The sequence below is a fragment of the Acomys minous genome (assembly GCF_964271855.1).
Source record: "Acomys minous genome assembly, chromosome: 8".
In the NCBI taxonomy this organism is placed as follows: Eukaryota; Metazoa; Chordata; class Mammalia; order Rodentia; family Muridae; genus Acomys; species Acomys minous.
In genome coordinates, this window is record NC_140489.1 from 126370903 (window position 1) to 126383890 (window position 12988).

Consider the following 12988-nt stretch of genomic DNA (forward strand, 5'->3'; position numbering starts at 1 on the left):
AGATCCACCTGCCTTTGCCTCCCGAGTGCTAGGATTAAAGGCGTGCATGAGTCTCACTTTAAATGCAAGATATTGATTTAATTGGAACTTGTAAAGAAGGTACGTTATAAACGCTGTTTTTGCTTTCCATGCTAGGAAGTTTAAAGGTATTTAAAACCAAAAAGTAATAGCTAAGTTTGGTGTCACAGAACTACAGCAGCAGCACTTGGGAGGCATTGGTGGGGGGCAGAAACTCAAGATCAGACACATGGTAAACAGTGAGTTCTAAGCAGGCTGTGCTCAGAACACACACACACGCACACACTCCCATGTACACACACAGACACAGCACACACATGCTGACACAGAGACATACACAGACACATATACACACATGCACACAGACACACACACAGACACACACACACACCATACTGAGGCTCTAAGCCAGGCAAGATGGTCTGTACCTGTAATCTCAGCACACAGAAGATGGAGACAGAAGGACTGTTGTGACCTGGTCTACATAATAAACAAACAAACAATCAAACAAACAAATATACTTGTGTATTATTTAGAAATGTGGATGCAGATAGTGAAACAGTGAAGAGACCTGAAAACAAACAGTTACTGTCGGGCATGGCGGCACATGACTGGAGGCAACTGGTGATCCTGTTAACACAATCGGGAGAGGAAATAAAAGGAGGTGAGAGTACACGGAGAGTCCTGGGTCCTGCCGCAGGCATCTGCAGTGCAGCATTCATGAGGCAGAGGCAGGATGCTCAAGGTTTTGAGACAAACTTAGTTTACATAACAAATTTGGGCCAGCTAGGATTCCATCGCAAGGCCCTGTCAGAAGCAAAGCAGAGCAAAACAAAACAGTAGTGTCGCCCGGGAGAGCAGGGCAGGCGGCAGACAGCAGCTGCAGACTGCTGTTTCTCCTCAGAGGCTGTAGTGCCATATGACTTCATAACCAAGCTTTTATATTAAACTAAGCCCCCTGACCCCTAGTCACCAGGAGCACCGCCCCATTGTGCCGTTATCCGTAGCAGGTGGCATCCACTGGCTATTCTTCTAATTTAACATTCTATACTTGCTCTCCCCTTTCCTCTTCTTTGAGACAGAATCCTACAGGCAAGACTGGCCTCACATGTACCCTATGGTCCAGGCTGATTCTGAACTCATGATCCTCCTGCCTCAGCTTCCAAAGTGCTGGTGATATGTGCTACCCGCAGCCTTCCATAAACTCTACAATAATATACTGTCTACTTTCATTTCCTGTTACCTCTCTGATATTGTTTGTGCCAGGATCATCAGTGAACTCCAGGTTAGCAAACAGGAGGGATATTTACAGCCACGCCAACGCTGTCTTTTCTAAAATACCAATCATTTTCCTGCCTCCGGGATTTCACATACATTTCAAGCATTTCTATATTGAAATAATTTATTAATGTAAATATTTAAAGTGTTCCTCAGTAACTATAATCCAGGCTTGAACTTCAATCATCTAAACACTTTTCTATTTTCTGTGTTTTACCTGCATTGCATGTCTGTACACCATGTGCAAACCTGGTATCCACATTGGATTCTGTGGAACTGGAGTTACAGACAGTCGTGAGCCACCGTGTGGGTGCTGGAAGTTGATACCAGGTCCTCTGGATGAGCAGCCAGTGCTCTTTTTTTTTTTTTAAAGATTTATTTATTTATTTATTATAAAGTGCTCTGCCTGCATGTACACCTCCTGGGCATCAGATCACATTATATAGATGGTTGTGAGCCACCGTGTGGTTGCTGGGAATTGAACTCAGGACCTCTGGGAGAGCAGTCAGTGCTCTTAACCTCTGAGCCATCTCTCCAGCCCCTCAATCATTTCAAATAAATTTAGAATTTCCTTGGATTCAGAGACCCCAGCCCTACTCTTATGGTCAGGCATAGCACATCTTTAATCCCAGTGCTTGCAAGGCAGAGGCACAGAGACCTCTGTGAGTTCCAGGCCACCTATGGCTAAATAGTGAGACTGTGTCTCAAAAAATATGTGTGCGACTGTTTTGCCTACACATATATGTATGTGAAACCATGTATGTATGTGTGTGCATCATGTATGCATAAGCACCTCTTCATGGCACCCAGAGGCCAGAGGAGGGTGTTAGATCTCCAGCAACCAGACTCGGGGGTGGTTGAGAGATGTTACGCTGGTGTGGGAACTGAACTTGAGACCCAGCAGCTGAGCCATCTCCCCACTCCATACACTTTTTTTCTTTTTATTAATTTATTCTTGTTACATCTCAATGGTTATCCCATCCCTTTCCATACACTTTTGTTGTTGTTTTGGTTTTAAAAAAATGTTGGGTGTGGTGATACTTGCCTTTGATCCCAGCACTTGGGAGGAAGGGGAGACTCAGGGCTAGCCTGGTCTACATAGTGAGTTCCAGGTCAGCGAGAGCTATATAGTGAGACTTTGTGTCAAAACAAAACAGTAACAAAACCAAACAAGGAGAAAACCCTTTCCAGTGACCAGAGCTGAGATCTGCAGAGTAAGAAGTTGAAGTTAAAGTTGAAAGGGCACAAGTATAGTCCACGCCCCCACAGAATCTGTCTAGGGACTTAAAAAAAAAAAGATTTATTTTAAGCTGGATGGTGGCAGTGCACACCTTTAATCCCAGTGCTTGGGAGGCAGAGGCAGGCGGATCTGTGAGTCTGAGGCCAGCCTGGACTACAGAGTGAGTGCCAGGACAGCCAGGGCTACAGAGAAACCCTGTCCTAAAAAACAAAACACACAAGCCGGGCGTGGTGGCACATGCCTGTAATCCCAGCACTCGGGAGGCAGAGGCAGGCGGATTGCTGTGAGTTCGAGACCATCCTGGTCTACAAAGTGACTCTAGAACAGCCAAGGCTAACCTTGTCTCGAAAAACCAAAAAAAGAAACCCCACACACACAAAAGACTTATTCTTATTTGTATGGGTGTTTTTACGTCTGTGCGCCATGTGCACGCAATGCCAGTGGGGGCTGGAAGAGAGCGTCAGATTCCTTGGACCTGGAGGTTCACCTGGTTGTTAACTCCGGCACAGGTGCTGCGAACCAAACCCAGGTTCTCCAGGAGAGCAGCCAGTGCCCTCACCTGCTGAGCCACTTCTCCAGCCCCCTTCCCTAGGGATAGTTTAGGTAGGTCAGCACCTGGCTTGCCCAACGGGAATTTCAGGGGGTGATGCAGATGGAATTTTTTTAAAGTCTTAAAACTTGAAAGCATATGTCTGGATGAGATTAGAAGAAGAAGCCCCGGGCTGGAGAGATGGCTCAGAGGTTAAGAGCCCTGTCTGTTCTTCCAAAGGTCCTGAGTTCAATTCCCAGCAACCACATGGTGGCTCACAACCACCTATATTGAGATCTGGTGCCCTCTTCTGGTGTGCAAGCTCACAATGCAGGCAGAATACTGTATAAATAATAAATAAATAAATCTTAAAAAAAGAAGAAGCCCCTAATACTCAAGTAAGAGGAGGTGGGGAGCCCTCCAGCATTCAGGGTCTACATGCACACGTATGTTTAAACTATGTGTATTTATCCCAAACCCCAAAGCCATCATACTGCAAACAAGAAAGAATGACTAGAAAAACATTTTTAAACTCTGGGCTAAATGAAATAGCTTGATAAGTTGAGTATAAGCCTTAGAGTAAAAGGGAGAAAGGATCGACAGTTCAGCCCTCTCGGTGCAGCTCACTGATTTCAGGCCAGGGGCTGTAGTAAGCAGGACACACTTTGGTAATGGTTCTCTTAAACCTCTGCTGAGCTCTGCTGTGTGGCTCACCAGCAGGTTAGAGGCCCCAGCCCAACCGTCTCCCTCTCCCTCTCCCTTTCCCCCCCCCCTCCTTCTCTCTCTCTCTCTCTTTCTCTCTCTCTCTCTCTCTCTCTCTCTCTCTCTCTCTCTCTCTCGTTTTTTGAGACAGGGTCTCTCTGTGTAGCCTTGGCTGTCCTGGACTCGCTTTGTAGACCAGGCTGGCCTCGAACTCACAGCGATCCACCTGCCTTTGCCTCTGGGATTAAAGGCGTGGGCCACCACGCTCGATCCAACCGTGTCTCCTAACTTCCTTCTGGTTGGGACTCATGGCTCAGTGGGAGAGATGGCTTTCTGGAGCCTGGCATATGCTGCAGACCTAGCAATGTGGCGGGTGGGGCTGAGGCCAGCCCAAGCTACATGCTGGACAGTGTCTCCAAACTGCTATCAACAAACATTCCAGGGCACTTGGACTTCTCAGCCAGCCACCTCACAGTCCTGCTGTAGTTGTTTGAGACGGGCTACCCATGTAGCCCAGGCAGGCTTTGAACTTATAAACCTGCTTTAGTCTCCCAGTGCCCTTCTCTGCTCTCAGTGGTTGCTTTGGGGTGATTTGTTACATAGTGACAGATGAAGGGACAGTAAATCCTTTGGGAAGACGCCACACAGGAGACCATTCACACAGACATCTTACAGAAAAACCGCTAGCTGTTCAGACCCAACAGAAAATCGGTTTTCTGGGGAACAAAACTTGGCTATATCTTAAGTCAACAGACTGGGTTAATCTTCAAAGAGAAAAATTAAGAATAATTTGGGAGAGAAATAATCCCAGAGTGAGCAGGCCCTGCAGAAAGTCTGAAGCCTCTCCGGGGTTTCCTGATCACCCCAGGTTCATCTGATGCCTGGCGAAGCTGCCTGGAGAATGCTCCTTTCTTCTCTCTCACCGGAGCAGGGATAAAAACAACTTTACATTTCCACCTAAGTACACTAAATATGAAGCTGGATTTTATTTTTAAAAAGAACTAACTGGGGGCTGGAGAGATGGCTCAGAGGTTAAGAGCACTGATTGCTATTCCAATGGTCCTGAGTTCAATTCCCAGCAACCACATGGTGGCTCATAGCCATCTATAATGAGATCTGGTGCCCTCTTCTGGCCTGCGGGTATATGTGGAGGCAGAACACTGTATACATAATAAATAAATCTTAAAATAAAAAAAAGAACTAACTGTACAGGAAGTTAAAGGAAGCATCGGAGTATAAAAACATACAAACAAATCAAATATAGATTTTTAGTTTAGCTATACAGCAAATAAACATGGCCTCTGGAGCATAAGATAACTGCATTTCTAGCAAGCAGCTAGGTCTTTAGTTTAATCGTTTCATTGACAATCTCACACATTTACATAATGCATACTGATCATTCCCAGCCCCACCCTCTCTCCTCTCCCGACTGCCCCTGTCTACACCCACCTGCCCTCCCGACAGCCCCTGTCTACACCCACCTGCCCTCCCGACAGCCCCTGTCTACATCCACCTGCCCTCCCAACTGCCCCTGTCTACACCCACCTGCCCTCCCAACTGCCCCTGTCTACACCCACCTGCCCTCCCAACTGCCCCTGTCTACACCCACCTGCCCTCCCAACTGCCCCTGTCTACACCCACCTGCCCTCCCGACTGCCCCTGTCTACACCCACCTGCCCTCCCGACTGCCCCTGTCTACACCCACCTGCCCTCCCGACTGCCCCTGTCTACACCCACCTGCCCTCCCAACTGCCCCGTCTACATCCACCTGCCCCTGTCTTCCCCTCAGGTGGGTCTCACACTCACGTCAGTTTGTCCTGTTCTGTGACCCACTGAGTCGTCTAACCAGGGCCATCTGTGTGCCATGGGCATGGAGCTTCCCGAGAGAGCCCGGTGCACAGCTGAAGACAAGGACTGAACCCTGCTTTTCTTCCCACCCAGCCATCGACCTGTGGTCCCTGTTCACAGACCAGGCTGGCCTCGAACTCACGGCGACCCTCCTGCCTCTGTCTCCCAAGTGCTGGGCTTAAAGGCATGTGCCACTATGCCCAGCTAACAATTCTTTTTTTTTTTTTTAAAGATTAAAAATTGTTTCACATGTCTGTAATGTGCCTGTGTTCACTGAGACAAAAAAAAAAAAAAAAAAGAGCACCAGATCTTCTGGAGCTCGAGTTTCAGGCAGTGGTGAGCTGGTTTGTGGATGCTGGGAACTGAATTCTGGTCCTTTGAAAGGACAACAAGAGCTCTTCATAGCGGAGCAATCTCTCTCACCTCACAGTTCTCTACTGTTAATTAAAGGACTAGTTTTTCCTAGGTGTCAATTGAGGATTCAGATACCAAAGCATCAAGTCCACTGTGTGTTGGAAGTGAATATACTGTACTTTGCCAGCTCTATTCAGCAGTTACCAGGAGGCCTAAGAAACGAGGCCAATAAATAAAAAGATGATGTCGAAATGAAAAAAAAAAGTGGAATTATCTTTATCTGCAGATGAAATGATCCTACAATCAGAAAACCCCTAAAAATACCACACACACACACAAAAAAAGTAGTTAGAACAAATGTTGTAAAGTTGCAGGACACAAAATTAAGACAGAAAAATCAGCCGTGTTTCTACACACTAACCATGAATAAACCAAGGTGGAAATTAAGAAAATGATTCTATATATGGTAACACCAAAAAGAAAAAAAAATACCTAGGAATAAACTTAGTCAAAGAAATAAGAGGCCTGTACACTGAGCTCAAAGCTAGCCTGGGCTAAATCGTGAGACCCCATCTACAACAAACAAAAAAACAGTCAGAGGGAAAACCCAGCTCGTGGAACGGGAGAAAACACCCACAGAGCACTTACCACGGGCAGGTTAATGTTTAAATACATAAAGAACTTATGCAACTCGGCGATGGAAAGCGACCCAGTCCAACGTGGGGCCAGGACTGGAGTAGACATTTCTCCACAGATGAGCTGCACATGGCCCGTAAATGTACAAAACAATGTTCCACATCTCATCATTAGTGCAGCGCAAATCAAAGCCTCATGGAGGGAGTGTGGCCTGGCAGGAAAGGGCAGATGTTTGAAAATGTTATAATCATAAAACCGCCGGCTACCTGAGAAGCTGAGGCAAGAGGAACACTGGTTCAAGGCCTGCTTGGGCTACAAGCTGAGTTCAAGGCCAATCCCAGTAACTTAGACTCTGGCTCAATTGGGGGGGTGGGAGGGGAAGGGCTTGTGCTCTTCACCAGCGTTCGTGAGGCTTCGAATTCGATCCCTGGCTTTGTGAAAAAGAATAGGAAAACAAACAAAACTGTGCAATGACATTACTTTATATCTGCGAGGATGGCTACTTAACACCGGCAGAATCACAAGTGTTTGCGAGGACACGGAAAAACTGGACTCCGTGTGCACAGGTGGTGGTGAGAAACAGAATGGTGTTTATGAGAACCCACGCTGGTTCTTACAATTAAAAAGGAACCTCACTGTCGATGCTGCCCCCGACCAGCAGGACAGACACCAACACCGGGAACTCTTCTTGCCGCAGTTTTATTCAGGATCCTGGATTACCGGAGTGACCCCAGGAAAAGCTCCCACAGAACCTTTATAGTGTGCCTGGTCCTATCAGAGACTGCCACGTTGTCGCTCCTGGTTGGTACGTTCGGATCACGCCACCTCACGCTATGCCTTGTTCAGATCATGCCACCCCATGCTATGCCTTCAGGCACGCACATAAGGGGCTTGCTCACTGCGCATGCGCATAAGGTTTACTCACTGCGCATGCGCAAAAGGTGCGCATTGCGCTGGGGAAGCAGCAGGGGGCGCTGCTATTGTGGCTCTCCACACCTCAGGAAACTATCACAGAAGCAGGCAACTCAAACACATCTGCACACGCATTCATTCCGGCATTATTCAAAATGGCTAAAAGTATCCGTTGATGGATAGGCAAATGGAACGTGGCATGTACACACTTGCACATGTGCACATCTACATGTACACATGTGCGTGCACCTACACACAGAGCTTTAAGTATGAGGAAATTCTGATATAAGCTATCACATGGCTAAGACTAGAAAACATTACTTTAGGTAAAAGAAACTAGTTTCAAAGGAATAGCTGTGGCCCCCATTTCCATGTGGCAGCCCCCTCAGACAAGTCCAGAGGCAGAAGTGGGGTGCTGGCTTCAGGCGATGGGAGGTGGGGGGAAGCGGGGAGCTAGTCTTACTGGTATAGACTCAGTTTAGGAGACTAGAAAAGAAGTTAGAGACACGGCTTAGTGTTTGAGAGCATTGACTGCAATTCCCAGCACCCACATGCTGGCTGACAACCATCTGTAATCCAGGGGGATTAGACACCTTTCCCTGGCCTATAAGGGCTTCCAGCACACATGTGGTGCAGGCAAAACACCCATACACATAAAAACATAAATATTGGGGCTGGAGAGATGGCTCAGACGTTAAGAGCGCTGTCTGCTCTTCCAGAGGTCCTGAATTCAGTTCCTAGCAACCACATGGTGGCTCACAACCATCTGTAATGTGATCTAATGCCCTCTTCTGGCCTGCTGGGGTACATGCAATAGAACATTCTACATAATAAATAATTAAAAAAACATAAATAAGCAAATAAAAAAAATTAAAAGCCAGGCTTTGGTGGCACACGCCTTTAATCCCAGCACTCAGGAGACAGAGGCAGGTGGATCTCTGTGAGTTCGAGGCCAGCCTGGTCTACCAAAGGGAGTCCAAGACAGCCAAAGCTACACAGAGAAGCCCTGTCTCAAAAAACCAATAAATAAATAAGTAAATAAAAAGATGAGAGTTCCAAAAATGGATGTACAACAACACGAAGATAAACTTTTTATCATAACGAAGAGGAGAGTGACTTTGGTACAAGCGAGAGCGAGCTATCAGTCATACCCTGTGGTCGCGACAGGATTCCCACACCGATCCTCCTACCCCAATGCCGGCAGCTGGCTGTCTTACAGCGGCGTTAACACCTGGCCATGCAAAAAGGTGCTCCCATGCAAGACAGACTCGCTGGACGGAAAGAACACTATTTATTGCACATCACTGTTGGCGTGGGTACCTTCCCGGTAACCTAAGCACTGAGCATTTCACAGAGCCCGTCTTTAGCCAGTACTGAGTGACCTCTTCAGTCAAGTGACTTCTAGCAGAATGCACAGTCACGGTGCATGAGTAACAGGAAGACAGGAAGAAAAGGGTGAGTTATTGTCCTAAATTTGCAAGCAAGCCCGAGAGGAAAATAGAACTCCTAAGCCTCCTCGTGAACCATGACAGCCAGACTCAGCAAGTAAAATTACAGGGCTCGCTTGTTTATCAGAAATTCTGGCGCAACTATCTTTCCTGGCAGTACTCTCAAGGTTTGGGATCAAGGAAAAAAATCAATAATCCAGCTGTGTCCGGATCTAGGGCTACTGCAGTCTGCAAGGAACCTAGGCCACAAAAAGTAGAGAGACCCATCAAAAGATACACTGATTACAAACAAACAAACCATGCTGCCTAATTTGGCTCAGGAGTCTCTCCCCACATTGGGGTCCTGTGATCTAAAGCTTAACTTTACAAAGACATGCCAGAGGGTGGGAGGAATCAAAGCTAGACACGGGTGCGTGAAGTAACACTCTGTGTCTGGCTAAGGCAGGCTTAACTGCAGCCAGGGCTGGTCAAGTTGGCCCACACCTTTTAATTTCACCACCTGGAATTCAAGGCCTGCTAGAGCTACAAAGTGAGACACTGTCTAAAAACAAAACACAAAAGCAAACAACAACAAACAAACAAACAAACCCAAACCAGCCAAAGAACAAAGTGCCCTTCAGTGTCACTACAAAACCCAGAGGAAAGCAGAAAGGAATAGCGGTGTAAGCGCCCACAGCCAGGCAGCAGGAAGGAGCACTTTAGATGGCGTCCTTGCCAGGAAACCACACTAAGGCCTGACTCTACAGAGCCCCGCAAGGACGCTTAGCTAGTTCTGGGGATTGGAGTCATGCTCTGCTGGTGAGTTACATCCCCAGCCTGCTCAGCCACTAATTTTATTTGCCAATACTTCGAGTTGGAATAATGCTAAGTTCAGGCACTGCTTCCCAGCTTATGAATGGCTACCGTTTCCCAGCATGGTTTCATCATCCAGTTAACACCACCTACTTTCCTTAAAGCCCGGGCCAAAAATAGGTGGTTCTTCCCTTCTTCAACCTGCCTGGAGCACTCGCCAGCTACAGAGTCAGACTTCAGGGCTGGGGCTGGCTCTAGAATTCCTCCCCAGGGGAAGCAGCCAGTCTCCAAGGAAGAGGAGCTGTAACCCTGGCAAAGCTCTTTCAAGATTATCTGGGTAACCTCTAAGGAACTAACCAATAAGAATTTCTGCAGCCCTAAAAAAATTAACATACACAGCAGGTACACAGAAATCCTAATAAAAATGAAACTGGAAGAGCGAACTGACAGCTGTTACATTTTGTACATTCCTAGGCTGAAAAACTGAACTAATCTTGCACACGACATCCCGTTTCTGCTTTATGTAACCGGACACACCTAATTCTGCCCCGCAACCACTGCATTGGGCTCGTTCATTCATTCATTTATTCATTCATCTGCCTATAAGGTATTTAATTCGCGCTACTATGTGCCAGGCACTGTGTGTGGAAACAAAGATGAGCAGTGTATGGCTCGTCAGTGGGTGTCCGCTGGGCCACCTTGGCAATGCACAGCTGGTCTGTGACACCTGGTTCACCTTGTCCTTCGAGGCAGGTGAGGGCAGTAACGAGGTCGCCAAAGAACTAAAGGTTTCCAATGAGGGTGCGAACGAGGGAGGACTGCAGCTGGCGCTGGGCGACGACCAACTTGGGAAACCAGGAGCCAAAGGCACGGAGGGCGCAGAGGACCCGCTGCGGTCAACTGCCCGAGATGACAGGCAGCTGCGCTCCCACCCGGAGGACACCAGATGTGGGTTCAGCGATGGCTGGCACGTGCCAGTCTGGGCGTCTCGGGGCGGGGGGATGGGGGACAGTTTGAAGAGACGGTTGGGTTGGACCTGGGGTTGTGCCCAAAGGGCTGGCTGGTGCTGGGTTTCTGAGAGGGTTCTTTGGACCTCCGAACAGCGGGGGGTCTGCAGCAGAGCCAGGAACCGGAGAGGTGCAGAGGGGAGGTGCGAGGGTGGGGCGGGCAGGCCGAGCGCCTGGCTCCCGGCAGGGTGGGTTGACAGGCCGAGGTCTGGTCCCGAGGGTCCCCTAGCAATGTGGAGGCAGTGGGTGACCAGGGGGGCCCCCCGCTATCCTCGGGAGGGGCGCGCCTACCTCGCTACTCGCCTCGTCCGTCCTTCCGCGCGCACGGCTTGTCTCGCGCGCCCCCGGCGTCTCCAGGGGTCGCGTGGCAGCTCACGCCGGCGCTCCCCCTCGGCTCCCCACGGCTCCGCGCGGTGGTAACGCCCGGCGGCCCCTGCAGGAGTGGTACCGATGGTCCGCTCTGGGCAGTCCTCGTGCGGCCCCCCCGCGCGAGGCGCGTTTGGTTCGGCCCGCCAAGCCCGCGGGCGCGCCCACCTCCCCGGCTGCGGCGCTGCGCACTGCGCGAGTCACGCGCACAGCTTTGCAGCGAGCCAGCAGCCGGGGTGCGGCGCCGCCCTGCGCCTCAGCCGGGGGAGCGGGGCGCGCAGTCTTGGGGTGGGGTGTGGGTGTCTCGCGGGCAGGTGCGTGTGGTCTCCAGCTTCAGCTGGGGCAGCGAGCCTCGCTGTGCGTTCCAGGAGGACGTCAGTGAAGAAATGTGAAAAACAAAACGGAGCAAGGCACAAAAACGCGAAAGCCCTGGTCTCCCTTGAGACCAATGGACTCAGCCACTGCGGTGTGGTGTGGGCAGAGTGGCACTCGGGTTTTGGTATTTTCAAGAAGTACCTCATGCACAGATAGGGCAGCTAGGGTTAAGTCCTGGAGAAACCAGGGCCCATATTTCTGCTGCCCTGAAGGGCAGCGCATGCTGTGCTGGGTACATGAAGGGCGCCAGTGCCTCCTTGCTGCTCCCAGTGGAGCAGGGAGGTCATTCTGCGGGCATTTATTGCTAAAAGCCCGCTAAGGAGCAGCCGTTCTAGAAAAGGCAAGAGTCCTAGACCATGACCTTTAGGAGTCGCAGACTTGATAGGCCAGCCAAGAAAGCAGATAAAGTGTCACACTGTGCCTCACAGTCACAGAAATGCTGGGAACTGACGGGGTAAAAGTTTGTTGGGCATGGTGCCACATGCCTTTAATCCTACAGGAGCAGGAGGGTTTCTGTGAGTTTGAGGTGAACTTGGTCTGCATAGCGGGTTCCAGCCAGACAAGGCTACGTGGCATAGTTAAGCCCTGTCTCAAAAGCCAAGCAAACAACAGAAAAAAAAAAAAAAAAAAAAAAAGGAGGGAGGGGGAAGCTGGATGCCTTTTTTTTTTTTTTTTTGACAGTGTTTCTCTGTGTAGCCTTGGCCATCCTGGACTCACTTTGTAGACCAGGCTGGCCTCGAACTCACAGCGATCCGCCTACCTCTGCCTCCCGAGTGCTGGGATTAAAGGCGTGCGCCACCACGCCCTGCCAAGGGTTCTGTTTGTTGAGGCGGGGGTCTCACTATGTAGCCTTGGTTGGCCTCAAACTCACAGAGATCTGCCTGTCTCTGTCTCCCAGATGCTGGGATTGAAAATGTGTGCTGGAAGTCAAGTCCTGACAATTCTGCTTGACGGTGAAGTGGAGAGAATTGTTAGCTCGTCCAGCAGGGGGAGCCCTGAGGAGGCACCTGGTGGTGCAGAAGCCATAAAAGGACATTAGAGCCCCTAGAACTGGAGTTACAGGTGGTTGTGAGTCAGTGAGTGCTGGGAAGCGAATCCAGGTTTTTCTGCATGCACAGTCGTACATGGAGGTAGACAAAACACCCATACACATAAGAAATTAAAAATAATTCACTAAAAATAAAAGGTCAAGCCCAGCACTCAGGAGGCAGAGGCAAGCAGATCGCCGTGAGTTCAAGGTCAGCCTGGTCTACAAAGCGAGTCCAGGACAGCCAAGGCTACACAGAGAAACCCTGTCTCAAAAAACAAAACAAAACAAAACAAAACAAACAAACAAACAAAAAGGACTAGGCAGAAACCTTTATGTCGAGGCTGGACGAGGCAACCCTGTAGGAGGAAGAGGCCTCCCCTGTAAAATGACCAGCGTTTGCACTGTCAGTCCAATGGAAAGCCTCAGGAGGGGCTTTCTGAGTCGGGTGACCGG

The 12988-nt window shown here is 49.3% G+C and overlaps 1 protein-coding gene across 1 annotated transcript in view; it reads right to left on the bottom strand.

Annotated features, from left to right (window-relative positions):
• Positions 1–11303, bottom strand: part of RUSC2 (RUN and SH3 domain containing 2) — a 50567-nt gene extending 39264 nt beyond the window's left edge. Inside the window, exon 1 of the mRNA XM_084791258.1 lies at positions 11056–11303. The gene's annotated coding sequence lies outside the window, so the exon portion shown is untranslated. The remainder of the gene's footprint in view (positions 1–11055) is intronic.
• Between the last annotated feature and the right edge of the window lie 1685 nt (positions 11304–12988).